At 40.5% G+C, this 13,282-nt stretch overlaps 1 long non-coding RNA gene across 1 annotated transcript; it reads left to right on the forward strand.

Annotated features, from left to right (window-relative positions):
• The first annotated feature begins 610 nt into the window (after window positions 1-610).
• On the forward strand, window positions 611-9,539 carry LOC310901798. The gene is made up of 2 exons (XR_014586168.1): window positions 611-1,269; window positions 8,059-9,539. It is a non-coding gene; the product is annotated as an uncharacterized lncRNA (long non-coding RNA).
• Window positions 9,540-13,282: the final 3,743 nt, after the last annotated feature.

The raw sequence follows: 13,282 nt of genomic DNA on the forward strand, positions 1-13,282 counted from the left end.
ACCCATTGACACCACCCGTAATTGGCCCTTTGCCCCTCTGACTAGCACGCTGGAGCTCTAATGGAAATCTTTGCCTGTCGTGGAAGTGTTGATCTGTTAATCACTGGAGCACGCTCCGGCCCCAGTTGTTAGCTGATTCTGCGGACAATTTCTGCTCAGGTTATGGATCGACGCTGCATGTGCAACACAGAGCATTATATTCAGGCAGAAAGAAAGTAATGAATTCAGCACAGAGTAGCAAGAAACTAAACTGTTTAGATAACCTTAGGCTTTTTCTGCTAAGAAAATCAATACAGCTAGAAGCTCAGAAGCTACTGACATTACCAGTAGAGTCAGGCTGCAGAACCATGGAGAGCTCAATGTAAATGACCAAAACCGTTTAGTTCTCATATTTTTGCTTGTATTATCTTTTTTATTTTTTTTTTTAATCCAAAATCTTGGTTTACCATCCTCGGTATGAGGGGATATTACAGTCCTTTGAGTTCCCGTCTCTTCTGATGGGAGGTTATTCCTCCACAGAAACCTGGCATGGAAATATTGTGCCAGTCTACTGTTTCCTAGCATGGGTAGTTTATTCTCTGTATTCCATTCACACGTTGGTGTCCTTACCATGACAGCCAACATGGGTGCTAATTAGCAGCTACACTCCTGCTGGCAGGTTGTGTGGGCACCCATCAGGTAGCACCTGACCTGAATTTAATTAGCATCACCAATTAAGTGCTTTGTTATTTGCACTGCAGTAACGCCATGAGGTCCTAGCTAGTGCTGGGAGCCAAGTACACAGAATTGAGAGAGGCAGTCTGTGGAAAATATGTTAGGGCCCTGAGGGCACTAATAAACCTTAGTCACCCTGACCAGCCTCACCTGGGACCCACATCCCTGGGCCCAAGGGATCTATTTAAGCTCAGGCCAGGGGGCTTAGCCCTTCCTAAGCTTATGCTGTGGATGTGTCTGCTCTTGGTTTTGCTGCAGATTTTGTTTTATGGATGGACTTGGCTTTGTCCTGTAGGTAAATGGTTTCTAGGTTGGTCTCTTGGATGGACTTTGGACCTATGCTGTTGCCTTATTTCTGGCTCTGCCTCCTTTTTTTCCTGGGTGGATTCCTTGGATGGTCCCTGGACCCTATTTATTGCCTTGCTTTGTCTGGGACTGTTGGTGGAGCCTCTGATCTGTCTGCAGTCGGGAAGAGATGCAGCCCTCAGCAGCCTTTGTTCCCCAGGATGGACAGAAAGAAATGGTGGAGCTATGTGTGATTTTCTCATCTCTCAGGTAAGACTCCAAGAAGAAAAAAGGGTGTGTGCACCCACTTCTTTTTCTAGCAGTCAGTATGCCATCAGGTCTTGGATCCAGGGACTGCAATGGGTTGCACTTGCTGTGCTTAATTTTTTAATTTTTGTCTAATGACCTTTTCACTGCATTGTATCTGCCTTCTGGGCTTGATCTGAAAAGAGGGCTACAAACACTGTCACAGGGTGTCCCAAGTAAGAGTCCTAGAAGCACTTGACATAGGGGTTCCAATCTGGAGGTACCCAGAGCCACCCTTGGAGTTGTTGAAGCACCAGTAGCAGTTTAGCTGAGTTCACCTCAGATTTTGCCTGACCTGAGGCAAAGTACGTGCTCCTGGTTTTCACACCATTATTGCTACCTGGTATAAGGCTGCACCATGTTCTCTTGAGCAGTACTGGTATGCCCTTAAGTGTGTGATGACATTCAGAAATAACTCTGATTAAAGGAGGAGGAAAAATACCAGAGAAAAAGAGTTCCTTTTAAGTAAATAACAAAGGGCTCTAATCTTTGGAGGCAGTTTGTTCCCTGCTTGTTTTAAAGCTTACACTGCAGAAAGATGATGCCATTTGCTGCAGACCTTGTTCCTTTTATTTTTTTTATCTTGTGAAGGGACTGAAGACAGAAGTACTCAGTAAAAGAAGTATCTTTAGGCACTGAAAAGTCAGGAAGCAGTGAGATCACCTCCCTTTGCATATTTTATATGTCAAATGGCTATCAGTCCTTGTCAGCCTTGCAGACTGTCAGAGACTGCAGCAGACTGTGTGTTCCAGGCATAAGGAGAGCCAGCTGGGATGCCCCATAAGGCAGAGCCTTTCTTCTGTGCTGCTGAGTCTTCTCCTTCCCCCAGCAGGGATGGCAGGTTGGAGGAAGCCAAACTTGTGCCCTTGTGACAAAGCTTGGAGGAGGGAATTCAAATCCCTAGTGGGGGTTTCTCCTGCTCTTCTTGCAGTGCTGCCAGCCTGGAGCCTGCACAGAGCTGTGTGAGCCCAGGTGGAAATACTGTGTGAAACAGCTCTGCATGCTGCAGTGAGTAAAACTTTAAGAGATTTTTACTGAGCAGGAAATCTTAGATTTCCCCACAGGGACCAGGGATGTACATACTGAGATGCTAGATGACAATATAATCTATAAAGCTCTCATGTTAAGAGGTGTTTCTCTGTAAAGAATGAGGTGATGCTAAACAGTGGGAAATTAATCACTCCTCCTCCTCCTCCCACTTACCTTTTGGATCATTAGGTCTCGGGAAGGTTTTAATTCTGCTTTCTCTGTGTGTACATGAAAAATTGACAAGAGCTTCACCTGGCTGGTGACTAGTTCATGTTAAGATCTGTATCACAATCAACATTCATTAGTCCAAAACAGTAAAGAAACAATGCATCCTCCTGGGAGAGGAGGATATTCACAACATTAGGAGGCTTTTATAGGGGACTATATTGTCAGCTGTGCATACAGCTCTTGCCTCTTTCCATGGGAGCTCCATGTGTAAGCAAGAGACAGGGAAAACTGGTGCTCCTGGGCATCTCTCTCACGTGAGTGATCTAAATACAAGTTAAACCGTGGCTTTGTCTCGGACTGTTTCTTCAAGGAGGATTTCCAACACAGGAGTTGTAGGGTGGGAATTTCAGAATGAAGTAGTTAAAACTGAGCTGATTTATTCTGAAATAATGTCTCACTCCAATGCATATCCCCCAGACTGGCCTGCATTTACTTCCATCTGAGACTGCTTTGCACCTGGAGTTATGTACTCTGAAACTGTTAGGGCCTGGGCATTCACATCCAGAGCAACAAGCTGTGATTCACCATCCCTCATTTCCTTCGTGACTTCATTTTTTTCTTTACAAGTGCTCCTGAGAACCAATTTTTGTCAGAAAAAGTGGGTGGTGTCTGCTCCTTGTGGGTTAACTGTTGTTAACTGTACTGTGGTGCTTCAAGTGACAATCATCTGTGCAGAGGAGGAGATGGCCAGTAGTACAAGCTTTGGGTGATCAGATAAGCTGAAGTGAAATTAGAAAGGGGGAGGAAACATCTGACTTAAATGGTTGAACTGAGATAACATTTAAAGACTGGAAACTTACAAGTGAGGGAAAAATGGGTGAGTTTCTAAATAAAAACTTTCTTAGCCAGCATGTCTTAAAACTACAAATTTATATTAATTCCCAGTTTCTGTTTTTTGAATTATTAACTAGAGTGTATGCTTTACAACTTGTTCAAACTTCTAATATTTAGAAGTAGATTATGACTGATAGCCTTTTTGCAAAAATTAAAAGGAATCAATCATTCTTTCCTCCCAATGGTTTACAAGAACAGACACCAAAACTTGACCTTTCCTCTGCAAATTAAACTGGAAGCAATGCTTCACTCTGTGCCTATTAGGAAGGTGATTCCACTGGTAACCCCTTCCAGTAGGGTGAAGTGATTTTTGAACACTCCAGCTTTTGAAAAATGCTATCGAACTACATTGCAAGCTATTATCAACCTTTAAAAAAGAAATTCATTCGAGTTATGGTCTTTTATACTAACTTTCAGCTTAGACTAAACTTTTATAGCCATGATAAACTTTTGAATATACAGGGTGTTTGTAATAGGGAGCCTGGCTGACTTATAGGGTCAGGAGGAGCAATGGTATAATACAGCTTGTAGCCTACTCAGCCTGGATTTATACTCTATCACAGTCTAATAACAAGGAGCAAATGTTACAATGACAGTCCTCCCTTGTTTGTTGTTGTGTAAAAATAGCACATAATAGTCCTAACATAGAAATGATATTTTCTTAATGGGGGAGCAGGGATAGCTTACATTTCCCAACAGTAGTTTTACAAGCATAGCCAACAGCAACACCTCAGATATCACCCTAATATCATCTAAATAGAAACTTTTTCTATAGATCAAAGTATGATGCATGTAGCAGATCAAAGAAAAACCTTCTGTCCCCTCATGTCCCTCCATCACCCTTCGGGGTTTTTTTCTGCTAGCAGAATAGAAATCCTTGCCTTAAAACATTTAATTATAAAAGCACTTTATGTATGGGCTAATTTAGGGGGAACTGGATTACTTCAAAGTTAGGATCCAGTCTGACAGTCTGTCCAGTGTAAGATCACGGGGACCAGAAAAAGCTATTTTTTTCTGTGGTTGTGCAGTGTCTGCTCCAGGAGGACAGGGTTCATACAGAGCTCCTATGTATTTCTGAAAACATCCTTGTAGATGGACAGATGCCTTCAAGGCTTCAGAGCCATGTCTCTTGCCATCTACCATCATTTCTTTGAGTAAAGGACACCATGGATAATACTAGCAAACAGATCTATTCCAGGGTGAGACTGAAGCTTTCTACTGACACAGCTCATGCCTATTGTTTCAGCAGCATTAACTGCTTGGTTGCTGGTGCTGAACTGCTGTATCAGTAGTAGAAGTAGCAGGAAAACAATGGGATTAAAAATGTTTTAAACACTCCACTCTTTAATTAGCTCCTGGCTGCAAGGAACACTGCAAACTACTAGTGAACCCTGGCTGAGAGTTAATGTTTGTAATTTCATGCTTTTGGGCAGGTTCACTGGTGTTTCCTAATGGTGCTCCTGGCCTTGAAGATGCCAGATAATCCATCCACTGGAAAGGGTATTGATGCTGGCCTATTTGTTAGAGAGAAGAGGTCACTGGAAACACTGAAGGGAAAAGTTCAGACTGCAGCAAAAATGGGAGACTGTGAGAACACCATTGTACTGTTATGTGCCTGAGCATATTAGGACCGGGGCAGCTACTGGGCATGACTTGGCTGTGTGCAGAAGGCAAGGCAGCTATTCAGAGAGGTTCAATTAGCGAAGTCATAGCTATACTCTCTGTGAGCATTCATTGTGAAGCTTGCAAGCTCCGTGCAAATAAGCCTCCAAAATATTGGAGCTTCATGACTTGCAAAAGAAAGCCCAGATTGGCTTTCTGATATTTAATAGGTCCCTGAATTTTGTCTTTCTGGCCTTGCAAATAATTTCATAGTTACAACTTATCCGATGCTGTTTCAGCATGCCTGAATTGCACAAACAATGCTTAGACATGATTTTCAAAGTATTTCTTAAAACTTTCTGGACTTCCTAAGAGTGAGTGCAGGGGAAGTCAAGAACCATAAGAAGGTGTAGTAAGTTTCTGCGAACTGCGCTTAACTGTCAGTCATAAAAACTCCAGAAAGGATCTATACTTCTGCCACAGTTTTGTGACCTGGATGTGAACAGATAAACCAGAAGCCCTGGACTTCCTTATCAGCTCCCCTTGCTTTGCAGCTTTCCTTTTCCAGACTACTCTGATGCCAGCCTGCCTCATCACTGAGCCCTCTGTATGCAAGGTAACACATGATAAGCTTGATGGAGGCATCAAGGGGCTATCATCATGGAAATAAGTAAGATGAGTGATTAGAAATGTTCTGGAGGACAGGATGAATCTCATGGATAGGAATTTTTATTTTCCCTCCTGTAATCCTGGGGAACCCAGGAGTCTCAATTAGGGCAGATGTGCTATACATTTTCACACATCAATCTTTCATTGGCCTTACGTCAATCATTCACTGGCTTGTGCAAATAACTTCTCCCAAACAATCTTCTTCTGTCAGAAGCAGGCACTGTCATCTGCAAACTTGTTTGAATATTTCATTGTTGCCAGATGATGTTCTTTGTTGAGGCTTTTTGTGCATTTCCTGAATGACATGGCAAGATAGTCCCTGTGCTGCCTGCCCTAATGAGGCTGGAAAGCCAAGGTAAAGCCAGGCAATAGCTGGTGCTGTGTCCTAGAAAACATTTGTGGTCAATGCAAGGAGAGAAGGGGAACTACAAATTTGTCTGCTACTTGTTTGACTAGTTCAGTCAGGTCCAACCTAGTTGATGTTAGTAGTGGTTAGAGCAATGCTTAATACTGCCCAATATTGATAATTCCTCTTGGCCTTCACTTAAAAATACACCCTGACCTCTTTAACTACTAGGTCTCAGCCCAAGGTCAATCTACATATGTGGTACTGAGTGGAGAGGACCTGCTGGGTTTGCTAGTTGAATAGTTCATTGCTGATGTTATCAAACTGACTTATAAAACCCATAAGGTATTTAGCACAATCTATATGCATAGTGCTTGCTTTGGCTACCTATTTCTTTAGAAAAAGTTTTAATCTGGAAGTTATACTTCAGGCAGCTTCCAGATGACTTGTTTTCTGAAGGCACTGTTGACAGTTTTTTATGCATAGTGTCTGGGAGGTTCATTTGCCTTGGTGTAGGTAGGTTAGCACAGATGAAAAGGGCTTACCTGGTGAGAAGTGAAGGGCAGAACTGAGCCAAGGCCTGATGAAAACTGCAGCCTATTCAGAAACTTCTGAAAAGGAGCTCTGGGAAACCTCAGCGAGTTGGCTGATCTGAGTGTTAGAAAACTAGACCTATCTGGAAAGGACATCAGTGGTGTAATAAGCATTAAATGCCTGTGAACAGGGCTTACTGATGTCCAGCTTGGGCAATGTAGGGTTTACCACTCAGTGAAAAGAATCTGGTACTTGTAGTGTGAGTGCTTCTAAGATAAGGTCATTTTTATTCCTAATAATGCAATGATGATCAGTATTTTCAGTGATCATAAACAGATTCTACAGGAACAGTGGGCTGACTTGACCCATGTCTTTTGCAAAGTGCATCAGTAGATTAAAACTACAAATTAATTTTATGTTCCTGTGGTCTCAGATTCCCCCTCAAATTTACAATAGTTCCTGCAGGTATATGTTGCACTTGTCTTTGCGTATTCTCTCACCATGATTCTTCTCAGTCCTAGGCTCTTACAGTAGAAAGGGCTTTGAAATCAATTGTTGAAATGTGGTTTGTTTTATGGCTCATAAAGGGCTTTGGGAAAGTATTTGGTATAGAATCTGAAATATAAATATAGGCAGTATATTTATTCCCTTTTCTTAGCTTTAAAATTATACTATTAAGTGGCAAGCATATCAAATGTGTAACTTAGCTTACTGAAGCCCATCCTACCAAAAAACACTTAAGTAGATTCTTAAAATTAAGCAGGTGATTTAATTCTCCCTTATTCAGTTCTTAAACACAGGCATAAGTCTCACTGAAGTCAAGGCAAGCACATTAAAGGTAAGTGTATGCTAAGCATTTTGTTATATCGAGGCCTAACTCTACCTATTTTCATATCCATTTCTAATGCTGAAAAACATGTATGTTGCAAAAGGCAGTGACATCTCAACTTCTGCCCTGATTAAATAAGTTAAAAAATCATGAATCGTAAAGCAATTACATTGCCATCATATTTCTTTCCTTTTAGATTAATCTGGAGTTTGATATGTCTTTCTATAGGATTAATATCTTAACAGCAAGGTAATAGGTAGTATGACATTTAATCTCTTTGATTAAATTCCATACTAAAAATGTCCCATAAATAAAAGAAACAATTGAGGCAGTCATAAATTACCTTCATTGTTGCAAAGTGATGGATTTAGTGGTAACAGAGGGTAAAATCTCATGAGCTCATTAAAAGCTATAAGGGTTATTTCCTTCCACAGACCTAAAAGACATTGTGGCCTACGGCAGGTTTTTCCATGTTGCTTTCATTTAATCAGCTGAAACCTTAAGAGGAAACAGAAGATTTTGTATATATGTGCCTATTTCATTTTCCAATAGTGATGATCAGATCCAAACAGGGATCCGCTGCCTCAGGTTTTATCTTGTGCTTCCTTGTAGGCTCAGCACTATGTGCCTAACAAAAGAGAATGTATTTTTTTGGTTAATAGCCAAGTTCAATTTTTTTCAGGATGCAAGCCTGCCACTGACCTTCACTGTGACCTTGGGCAAGTCAATGACAGTGAATTTTCAAGAGCTGAGCATTGACCACCAGAGTCAGCTCAAAATGCATCAGCATAGTGCCAAATTAATACAGCTTGGATGCAGTCCAGTGGGCTGTGCTCTAAGTATTTGTCTAAAAGCATCACAAGAGATGCTCATCATGGAGACCCTTTGGAAATCTACATGCAGGAGGATGTCCCAGACCTTTAAGGCTCTGCTGTACCCTGAGATGCACAAGGATTCGTTTCTAATTGTATGAAATGAGCAAAACTTTGTACCTAATCAGAAGAGCTTCACTTAACATAATAGAGCACTATTTTTTCCTATTCAATTAGAAAACCATTTTTACTACTGATATGAAGACAGCTTTTTCCTTTCTGTTCAACTATAGAAGGTACAGAGGCTTAGACAAGTGCCAGAAGGAGAATAATGTGGATGAGACTTTCATCCAAGTTTCTGGGAGTTTCAATGGTTCTTGTTAGCACTTTCATTTGTCCTGGAATCAGTGCTGTCCCTTTGACTACTTACAAGAAACTGTCATTGCCACAAAACCTATTCTCCAACAAGGACAACATGGCTTCACAGGCTGCAATTTAGGGTCCTACTGCACAATCTAACTCTGAGCTGCATGGTCCCCAAGGATATACAAAATGCTGTTACACTGATTTTGCTTAAAGAAAAGTCAGCCCATCCGTGTGATTAAAGATTCAAGATTTTTCTGTAAAGATGCATTTTCAACATAAAAGGCTGCCAGCAGAGAAGTCTCCCATGGTGCAGTTTGTAGGATCTTGTAAGAATTTAGTGAGATTAAGTTCCTATAAATTTCTTGAAACATCTGCACAACCCACAACACAGTTTTGCTGCATGTTCCACCATTTGAAATGCTGTTAAATCTTGTTCAAGTAGTCATTAAAATGACAGGGCCTGCAGAAACACCAGGCTTCCTGCTGGGGGGGCTGAGGGGAAAGCCTTACTGCAGGCAGCATGGGAGGTGCTCTGCAAGGACAGGCCGAGTGATTGTGCTGTAGGCCTTTGCTGTCATCAGAAACCAGGGAATTCGTTCCACTTCAGCCTACTTAAAATAAACAAAAGCATATGTGTACTGACTGAGGAATTTCTCATTATTAATCTCACTCAGGAGTTGTCTACAGCCACTTTCCCTTAAATCATGCGAGGCCTGTCTTAGCAGAGATTCATGGATGGCAGAAGCTTGCTAACAGACCCTGGTAAATCAGTCAGATCTTGAATTGCTTTCCAAAAGCTGTCCTGTTTTCATGAAGGCGGTTATTAAACATGCTCTGTTCTGACCGGCTCCTTTCACAATGACCTCAAACAGATTTTTGATGGAGAAGCTATAAAGGGAGAATGGGCAAAGCAACAGCGCTATGAGGAAAATTCATGCTGTAGAGCAAGGTAGGGTGTCAGACAGGAGCCTGGGTCTGTCAGAAACACCCCTTGGTGAAAAGCTAATCATGTCTTGGGTGGATTAGCAGTGAGTGTTTCCAAAAGGGGACAAAAATGGAGGAAAACTGCAGCTGAGCTTCACTGTTTTGTCTTTGCCTTCTTTTCTTTGTGTACCACCTTACTGTAATTGGTATATCACAGACTGGGCAAGTATAATCCTGATTTATTGTAGAAAACTTACAGCAAGGTTCCAGAAATGCTGATTCTTCATCCAGTCTGCCCAAACACTTTCCTTCCATGACCCAGTGTAGGTATGAGGAGCCAGGGACTGAGATGTGTTTTGCATTTAATAATGTTAGACTATTTTAACCATTCTTAGGAACTGAATAAATATATGCAGTATAAGATGTTTATTTTATTAGGGTATTCTCTCTGGATGCTTGTAGACTAAGTTTACAAGTCCATGGGTACCCAAGCCATCTATGTAGCCCTGGGTGCATGGGGACCCAGGTCATTCAGAAGTGGCATGTTAAGACCAGGCCACCTCCAGTAACACTTCAGACATGTTTTGGCACTTCAATCCTATTCCCACTGACTACAATGACAGCTCAGACACCTAGCTGCACATCTAGACACCTGATGTAGGTATGTCAGTCTGGGGATGGATGTCTCACTCTCCATGCAAGGTCCTCCTTAACAGTACATCTGATCAGTCCTTGCTGTGCCTTCACCATGTATCTTGCAGAGTTCCTGGGAACCATTAGTGTTACTGGGTAATCTATGAAAAAGATCAAGGAAAAAGTATCCCATTGAAACCTGGGAAGAAAACTGTTGATATTTTTAATTTAATTTCAGTTTACTATTAAAATTTACCTCAAAATACAAATTCAGAAGTTTCCTTATAGGAAATTTTTTAGTTTTTTTATAAAAATGGTTTTTACTGAGACTGAATTTTCTTCGAAACTTTTTTTTTGGGGGGGGGGGGGGTGAGCGGTGGCAAGGGGTTGGATTTGGCATAGGTTTTTCACTTCTCCTTTGTTATTCAGGCTAATTGTGCTCCAGGAGAGAACTAAGGATTAAGGTGAACAGATAGCTACCAGGATATAATTTCAGAAGTCTGTGACATGACCTGAAGAAATGATTGATTTGCACTGTTCATTCAAAGATATGTCATGTAGAAAGAAAGAAGTAGCCTGGCATCTGAGGTCAGTTTGCCAGTGCTTCCACGATGCAGAGATGGGGTAGGCTTAGATGTGCAGAGCAAGTGAAGCAGTTTCTCTAATAACAGGCAATCAGCCTAGTCGTCTTTGAAGCCCAGGGAAATCTGTTATTGATTTCAATGGATTCTGATTTATATTATAGGAAAACTAACCATCTCAGGTAGCTAAGTAGAGTTGCTTCATTCAAACCAAAGCAAAACATGTCAGACTGCTTTTAAAAGTTGTTTGGAAGGCAATAGTTTAGAATGTATGTGCAAGAATAGAGTGTAGCAAGAAAAATTTTGATGTAGTTATGCCTTGGTTGGTTGTTGTTGTTTTTGCATTTGTTCCAGTTCCTTTTCACCAAATATACTGCTTCATCTTTTATTGGTAGTCATGCTGATTTACACCTACAAATGTAGTCCGTACAGCAAACGTGGTATGCCTTTTCTGTTACCCACTTTCATTCTCTCCATGTACCTTCTAAATCCTCCTGCCATGTGGGTTCCAGTTTTATGCCCACGTGCACTTTGAACAAATTAATTTCCAAGGTTTGTGTAGGTGACTATTCACAGGAGTTTTTTTATTTACCCTTACTGTTTGTACATTCATTAAGCCTGGTATCCGAGATGCTGTGAACATCATTTACTAACATCACTGTCAAAGAAAAATGTTCGGTTTCATGTAGGCCCAAGCCACTTCTTATTCCAAAGTTTTGCTCCTGTAGCTTATTACATGCAAGAAAACTGCAGTAACTGCAAGGCCCATCACTAGTGTCATCTTGAAGGGGAAGGTTAATGCTTACATCGATATTTAGGGTTGATTTAGAGGTTCTCTGTGGGGTTTTAGGACTTTTTTTTTCCACCTTAAGCACTGCATTAGTGTATCTCAGATTGGCTTGAAGAGCTATTCAAAGGATCAGTCTGCATATTTTTTTGCCTTTTTTTTCCAGATGTCCTTTAATTTAGTTGTAGCAGATTTAGAAAATGAGGTACAAAACAAATCAGAACAGGGACTAGTGATATTGCTGGCAGTGGCCTGGCTGAGCTGGAGGCTTGAAGAATGGTTGAAAGCTCTAGATATGCTGCAACATATGTCAAGCAGCAACTCAGCAGAACTGTGACTTCCAAAGAGGAATTGAGCTAGAGAGAAATGGGATTTATTGGATATATTTCAGCTGACCAGGAAGTAGGATTTGATGGCATCCTAGGATTGACCTTATCAGTGTAGACAGCCTTGAAGACAGTCTTTTATATATCAGCAAATACTCTGGAGCAGTAAGCTCCAGTCACAGCCAAAATTTTTTTAGGGTTGTCAAATGCTGATAATACTGAGCATTTATCTGCCAAGTTAAGGATTACTGGTGCTGGAATTTTTCTGTTTATTTAATGAGAGAACAGAAGCAACGCGATATGACTTCCCTAGCTATTCATTCACACCTTCACAATGAAGCCTGAGTTCCAAGTACTCCTGGCTTCACTGTTGTGTAGTCTTTTTTTAAGCTATCAAGTTCCTTTGATAAACAGGTTTGAGTAAATCTCTTCAGTTCTGTGGATCCCATGAGTGCAAAAAAAGAAGTAAGGCTAAATATATGAAATAAATTATTCATTCCAAGTTATTTACCCAGCTCCACTTATTTGTTCTCATTTACTTCCTTTTTGCTTAAACTATATCATTCATCTTCTCTTCCTTCCTTAAAAGATATTTCAAATGTTTTTTTAATCACTTTGCACATATGAAATGCTATTAGATAGTACCATCATTCCACTGCTTGGGAAGCCTACAACCAGTATTATACACATTGAAGTAAATAAACCTCATTAGCTTTGTTAACTCCATTAATCACAGTCAACAACATTAATGAAGCCTACTTTAGCATCACTGTCAGAGTTAGGAATAATTCTTCTCATGATTAACTTTTGTAGAGTTACAGTCCTCTTCAAATTTATCCTCCAGTACTATTAAATGTTATGAGGTCAACCTTTTTCCATGAATTTTTGAAACTTAAGTTTGCCAGAAAAGGCCTGATATGGTAGAGTTAATTCTGTGTGAAGCTATGGAAAAATGAAGAAAGTTTATTTTTATTAAAAATTTTTTCCTTTTTTGTCCAAGTGTTGACAACAAATTTTTTTACCTGTGTAAGATTTCTAACTGCCATGCTTGCACACTTATCACATTTTCTGAGCATTTTAAAATTTAAAGCAACACCTTTAATGTTACACTAACACCGTTTTCTGCTTTTGATGCTATTTTTATTTTGCATGTATCAGCCATTCTGTTTTCTGGCATGGATTAGAATCGTCAGTATCTAAAATACCTTGAAAAAAGATATGTCTTCCAACAAATCTTTGCAGCTAAAAGCAGGAATAACCAGTGATATAAAAGAGCCAGTTTTACAGCTAGGCTTGATACTTATCTATTCACATTAATATATACCAGCCTTCTGTATGAGGTACTCAAATCTTCCCAAAGCATGACAGCTTCTCCTTTGAGTTTTTCTACTCCCACAGCATAAAAACAGATCAGTTGCTCATTTCAAAAGAGCTGATCCTAGATAAATGTAGTTCCTATATTTCAGCCTCAGTTATA

Source organism: Anser anser, assembly GCF_964211835.1.
Source record: "Anser anser genome assembly, chromosome: 6".
Lineage (NCBI taxonomy): Eukaryota > Metazoa > Chordata > Aves > Anseriformes > Anatidae > Anser > Anser anser.